The following is a 6,471-nucleotide window of genomic DNA, read 5'->3' as shown; positions in this document are numbered from 1 at the left end:
CCCAATTACCTGCATCCCTTCCTCAGCCCTGTGTCCTGCATCAGCCAGGAGCAGCCACAGGGCCCACAGAAACTGCTCTCAGTCCTGGTACCACCAAAGCAGGGCAGATGGCATGTGAACCTGGGGAGCTGTGCCCTCACAGTCCATCCTGCTCCCTGTGGGACCTTGCACTGCAGGACAAGCAGAAAAAAAACAGCCCCAGTACCTTCCAGTCCCACAGAACCACAGCAGAACCACCCAGGAGAAGAGAGAATAGGCACTCACCACCAGCTGGCTCACAGGGCAGCCCTAGAGAGGTCCCACTTTCCCTTTGCAGTGTAAATCACCTGCTGCTCCACATCAGGAGCTGCAGCACAAGCTCTGCCTGCTTCAAACACTCCTCCACTGGCACCAGCAGGAACCTCTCACTTGGTTCCAGCCTGGATTGCACCCAGAGCTGATAAGAAGCTGCAGCTGATGCTGTTGGCGGGTGGGAAAGGAGCTCCAGCTGTGCCAAATAATCCAGGAGGGGAAGGGACATGGGCCAGAAAGCGGCTGGGCTGCTTTCGTGTGGGTTGGTGTCGGTGACGCCACATCGGCCACCAAAAGGTTTGGTCTTGGCTGCAAATGCCACAGGCGGTGCAGGGCAGGGGGTGAGGGAGGGCCATGGCCGGACCCCCTGCTGTGCCCTGGGCTGTCCCCACCCCGCTGCCCTCGCAGGGACCCCTCTCCCAACAGCACCTGTGGATCTGGGGCACCAGCAGGTTTCCACCTGGCGGGCGCTGCTGTGGCCTGGAGGGGTGGGGGTCCCCAAGGGGGTCACACTCCCAACATGAGGAATACATCCCTGTGCACATCCCTGCTCGGGACAGACCTGTGCCCTTCCCAGGCTGCCCAAAGCCACACTTAGCTCCACCAGGATGTTCCAATCTGCTCCAAGCCGCTGGACAAGTACCAGGGCAGACACTGGGATCCTGCCAGCTCCTGGACTGAGCCCCGTGGCTGCAGGGACACGCGAAACGGAGGCAAAGGGAAGGAAAAACTCCAAGGAAGCTGGAAGCTCTCGACATAGTTAAAAAACAACATTGCTCTTCAAAATAGATGTGATTGCGCTCCTTGTGAGTCATCGAGCAGAGACACCAAGATTGCTTTGTGCCAGGGACGAGCCGGGCGCTGATTGTGCCGCCCGGGTTTGTATCCAACAGACCCTGGATGGCATGTCAGAGTTTACAGCGCGCATACATTTTCAACAGTGAGCTTTGCAAAATGTATCAATGTAATCTCTGCCTCCTATATTCCGTGTTGATTAGACACGATTTCTGGCTGGATTTTCAGAAAGCTCAAGTGCTTTTTTAATCACTACAGAAGCTCATTATTGCTTTCCAGTGACTCTTATGTCCTTCACTTCTCCTTTCAGATTAGAGTCTATAGTCAGATGAATATTGGATGATTTCATTACATACAAATGCAATCAACAGTTTTGCATAAATTTCTCCTCTTTTCTTGAGTTTCAATTGACCTCAGCACCCGTGGAGGCAGGCGCAATACACATGTAAATGAGCTGGCGTTGCTGCAAAGACACGGATTCGAGAAACAAGATAAACTGTCAGATAATATTCAGGATTTTTAAGAGATCAAAAAATACTTCCTCCTTCAGCCCAGCCGTAAAAATGGCACCTTCAGCTGCCGGGGAATTTGCTTTTGTTTTGCTCGCGTCTGGCTGTGGACAAAAACCAGGAGTGGCACCAGCAGCCGAGTGAGGGCTGAGCAGAGCCGGGCTGGCCGGCAGCGGTGGCGTGGGGATGGGAATGCGGTGTCCGTGGGGTGCAGATGCTGGTGGCACGAGTCTCCTGCCACAGAGAAGCCACTGGTGGAGTCTTGTGCCCCCACCACACTGGGGAGGTGCCCACACAGCCCAGTGCCGGGTTTGGTGGCTCTACCAGTGGTGGTACCAGTGGTGGTACTGCCATCCCCATTCCTGCCCTGGTGGGACCATCTCAACGGGATGCTGAGTTCGGACCCCTCGGACCCCTGACCCCTCTTGGGCAGTCCTGAGCACCAGCCCAGCAGTGGGGGCACATGCTGTGGCACAGGGCTGGGCCGGGGGCTGCCCCCCTCGCCCTGTGCCACCATGCACAGGGAAACCACACATTCCAAATATATTTAAGCTAACACTCCACACGAACAATCAGGGCTAATTTTAGAAAACTGTAATTAAAAATAAAAGACCTCTTGGTAGGGAAGTCGGGGTAAACTGTCAGCGGTTACTTTGGATGTGAAGCCCTTAACTTTAAAAAAATCATTTTTGTGCTAATGTGAGCAGACCAGCACTCCCACACTCGCCTTCGGGGGGCCTGTGGGGAAAGAAACTCGTGGGTTTCTTTTGATACCTTTACGTGCTAATCTTCTTAACAGATTTTTAATTAATGGGAACAGAGCACTTTGCAGCCGTGAAATCTATTGGTGTAATTGCCTGGTGGATTAGTCCCATTAACCACACAAATTACCTGTCTCCAGGCCGCCAGCCCCACTGGGGAGCTCCCTGTGCTGGACACACCGAGCAGCCCCATTCTGAAGCAATTTTGATAAAATAAACTCTCTAATCAGGTAAATAATTCCATAAGGGAAATTGCTGCCTTCCCGCAGCCCCCCTCCAGCGGGACCTGGCTACTTTCAGGGGAATGCAACACGCCTCCAATTACAGACAAATCTCCAGCTCAGAGACCATTTGGGAGAAGCCCACGACACATGGGACCCCCTCAAACCACAGCGACTGAGGAATTAAGGCATTTAAGCTGTCAGCTGGAATCTGGCCCGGCCCCTGATTACCTGGGGGGACGTGCAGCATATTTAGGTTCGTGTCCGTTGTAATTTCCTGACCCCCAGCGTTGATCCCGACTGACTTGCGTCCGTGTCAGGTTCCTGCCCGGGGTCCCTCCGACACGTGGCCCCGGGCTCGGGGACACCGACCTTTGGGCAATTAAGGACATCCAGGCCAGCCTGAGCCTGGAGAAGTGGGAACGTTCAGCTGTCCCCAAGAGCTGTGGGGTGAGCAGAGGCCCCTGTGCCCACTTCACCACCGCGCTCGGCGAGGCTGCGTGGCTGTGCTGGCTGCCATCACCCCTCCGGATGGATACCTGGACCCTTCCCAGCCCTGTCCGTGGGTTTCCATGTGCCATTGTGATTTTGGACCTGAATCTGACAGAGACTCCCACAGCTGTCCTTTGCTCAGGGCCTGAGGTGGGGATGAGCTGCCCCAGGGTTATGGTGGGACCCACCATATGTGCACGGCCGGCACAGTAGGGTGCAGGGCACCCAGGTGCTGTCACACGGTGATGCACAGCCCCAACACGCTTCCCACTGCTTGGTGAGGGGCTGCCCAGTGCCAGGGGCTCTGCCAGCCACTCGGCCAGGATGGCTCCAAACCTGCTGTACCAGCCGGGGTCTCTCTCCACCCTCTGCCCGGCACCAGGGAGCAGGGAGGGGGGTCCCTGTTGTGAGCTCCTGTGTGGGGACAGCCTGGGAGGGAGTGACAGCAGTGACACACTGGTGCCCAGCACTGGTGGGGATGGCCATATGGTGTGAGGTGGCCTTCAACCATCCCCTGAAGTGCCCAGGTGATCAGTCCCGGTGCCGGTCCCTGATCCGGGTTGGAGGAGCCCAAAGCGCGGGGACACAGGCCTGTTCTTCCCCCTGTAACAGAAGACTGAAACTCTCCCCTTGGCTGCTCGCATCGCTCCTGGCGCTGCGAGCAGAGGGTGATCCTTGGGGCCACCCCGAACAGGAGGGGACGTGTAGGTGGCCGAGCACGCTGTGGCCGGGGCAGACCTGGGCGGGAGGGTCGGAGCGCAGGAGCCGCCTCGCTGCGCGGGGCTGGCCGGGGAACCCTACACCGCGGGTAATTGGCATCAGATGCTCCCTGACCTGCCGCATCCACCGGGAAGCTGGAAGCATTTATTTGTCTGAGCCGGCGGCTCTATCTGCGTGCGGGAGGCGTTGGCGGTGGCGGGGCCGGGCTCCGCGAGCCTAATGAGCCTGAGCTGAAGATGATGAATATGATTGCTGAAAGCGCTTTCCTGAGTCCTCCTTTCCTGGGGCTCAGGTTACGAGTTCCCAGACAGCCTGTCCAGCCCCGGCTTTTCAATTCTGATTTGTAGCCCCCCAAACTGTCTGTCAGCTCCCCATGCCGGAGGAAATGCTGGGTCCTCCGCTGCTGTGCCCGGCGGAGCTGGGGAGGGGGCCGCCAGGGCTGCTCTGCCATCGGGGAGGGTTTTGCCCCCCGGGCTGCCCCGCTGCTGTCCCGCTTGGCCCTGTGCCCCCACAGCCCCCCTGAGCCCAGGCAGGGGGGACCAGCCCTGAGCAATGCCCCGTGCAGGGTCTCCAGCCACCAGCATCTGCTGTGCCCTTGTTTCTGTGGCTATCGGGGACCTTCCCCACGGGGACTTGGCACCAGTCACCTCTTAACCTTACAGCAGAAAAATGCGGGGTTCAGCTTCCGTGTTCTCTGCACATCCCCTGCAGCCCACGGTCAACGTTCCCCCACTGAACCCCATCCCAGAGAAGCTGCTCAGGGATGGACAAGGATGGGTCAGTCCGGGGATGCTCCACGGCCATGCAGATCCCCTGGGATTAGGGGGGGACACTCCCGACAGGCACGGCCACCCCCGGAGCACTGGACTGGGGAGGGGTGCCTCTGCCTGGCTGCCCCACAGCTCTGCTTCCTGCGTGAGGCTCACGGTGGGTGATCTCCCTGAGCTGCCACTTTGCCCCCTTTGTCACGGCTGTGGGGCCACAGCACCAGGTGTCCCCATGGCACGGGTGTCCCCACGGCTCCAACATCCTTGGGAAGATGGGGGGAAGGATTTTGGGTGCTGACCCGCCGCAGGTTCTTGTGTACCGCTCTCCTGTTCCAGTTACGTTTCGGATTCCGGGGGCAGCACCACCCCAAATGCGGGGGATGAGGGTCTCAGGGAACCGAAGAGGAGATGCGGGGCGGCCCAAGGCAGAGCAGCTCAGCACCAACGATGCTTCGTGACTCCCAGCGCCTCCCAGCGCCTCCCGCCGCCGCCGCCGCGCTGCCATCGGCGGTGTTCTGCTGCCTCCCTACGGGGGACGCGCCGGCAGCACCGGGGCCCCGCCGCCCCGCCGGGACAAACACGCGTGGCTGTGGCAGGACAGGTCACCTGGGCGGTGACCCCTCACCGGTGCCTCGGGCGGGGCTCCTGTGCGTTCCAGCACGGCTTCGAAATTGCCTCCTCCTTCCTATCCTACACTGGAGCCGAAGCGCCGTGGCCATTCCTGCACCCATCCCGTGGGTCTGGCACCGCTCATCCCCAGGGCAGCACCGACAGCCTTCCTGCTTCCCCCCACTGCCAGGGCATGGCAGTGAGGCACACGTGGGACTTGGCAGCACCACACTGGAGATCCTCCTTCTATTCCAGAGTGGTGTCAGGGCATTTGCTGGACAGACCCAGTGCCCAGGTGGCCAAGCCTCTGGCAAACCCCCAGATGTGGCCTCCATTCCCCAGGTGGCCCTGGCCTTGCACCAAGGCTTTCTCTCACACAACGCCCAAGCAACACCACCCCCCTCCCTTGCCCTGGCTGGGGACAGGAGCTCATCTGGGCACCCAGGCTGGCTCCCATCCTGGGACTTGAGGTCAGACATCGTAGGCTGCAGCTCAGACAGAGTCACAGGAGGTCTGCTGGCAGCCGGGGCTGGCACCAGGGAGTTCAGTGGCTGCTGGTTTAGAGCTGAGCAACCCAGTGCGGCACTGAGCACTGGAGTGAGGGGTCTGGGCACTCGAGAGACACCAGGAGTGATGGGGGTCTGCAGGGCACCCCTCCCTGGCCCAGAAGCGTGGGGACAGCCCCTCCATGGCAGCCCCTTGGCAGTCCTGGCGAGACAGCCGGTCCCGGGCTGTTGCAACCATTTCCTGTGTTGTGCAAGAGAGTGGTTATTAAAACCTGATGAGAGGGAAAGGAGGGGGCAGTGAGAAGGGAGCACTGCTGGAGCGGGACATCCCCAAGGGCTGCTGGGCTGGCCCACAGTGGGAGGGGGGTCACACGTGCTGCGGTCAACAGTGTCAAGCATCAGGTGCAGGACGGGAGGGGGACGGGCCAGAGCTGGGGCTGGTGGTGCTGCAAGAGGGAATGGAGGGGAAATACCCACAGGGTGAGCCACTGCTTTCCTTGGGGCTGTGACCCCACGGGGAGGCTGGCAGGGGGCAGGAGCAGCCCTGGCACACACTGACTGCACCAGCTGCACTCCTACAGCAAAACCTGCCCCAATTCCCCGCTCGAGTTCGTCAGTGGGAGGCAGAGACAGCGTCCCCACCCTGCATCGAGCAGAGCGCATCGGGAGCCCGCTGAGCTCATGTTTATGTCATGGCTGGTGCATTTGCCTGCTGAAGTGAGATCTGAGGCCCTTGTTCATTTTTGGACACCTGCGAAAGCCACTCGCCCTGTGAGGACACTCCCTCCCTGCTGCTGAAA

The sequence above is a fragment of the Corvus moneduloides genome, chromosome 21 (genome assembly GCF_009650955.1).
Source record: "Corvus moneduloides isolate bCorMon1 chromosome 21, bCorMon1.pri, whole genome shotgun sequence".
Lineage (NCBI taxonomy): Eukaryota > Metazoa > Chordata > Aves > Passeriformes > Corvidae > Corvus > Corvus moneduloides.
Note: the sequence above shows the minus strand (reverse complement) of the source record.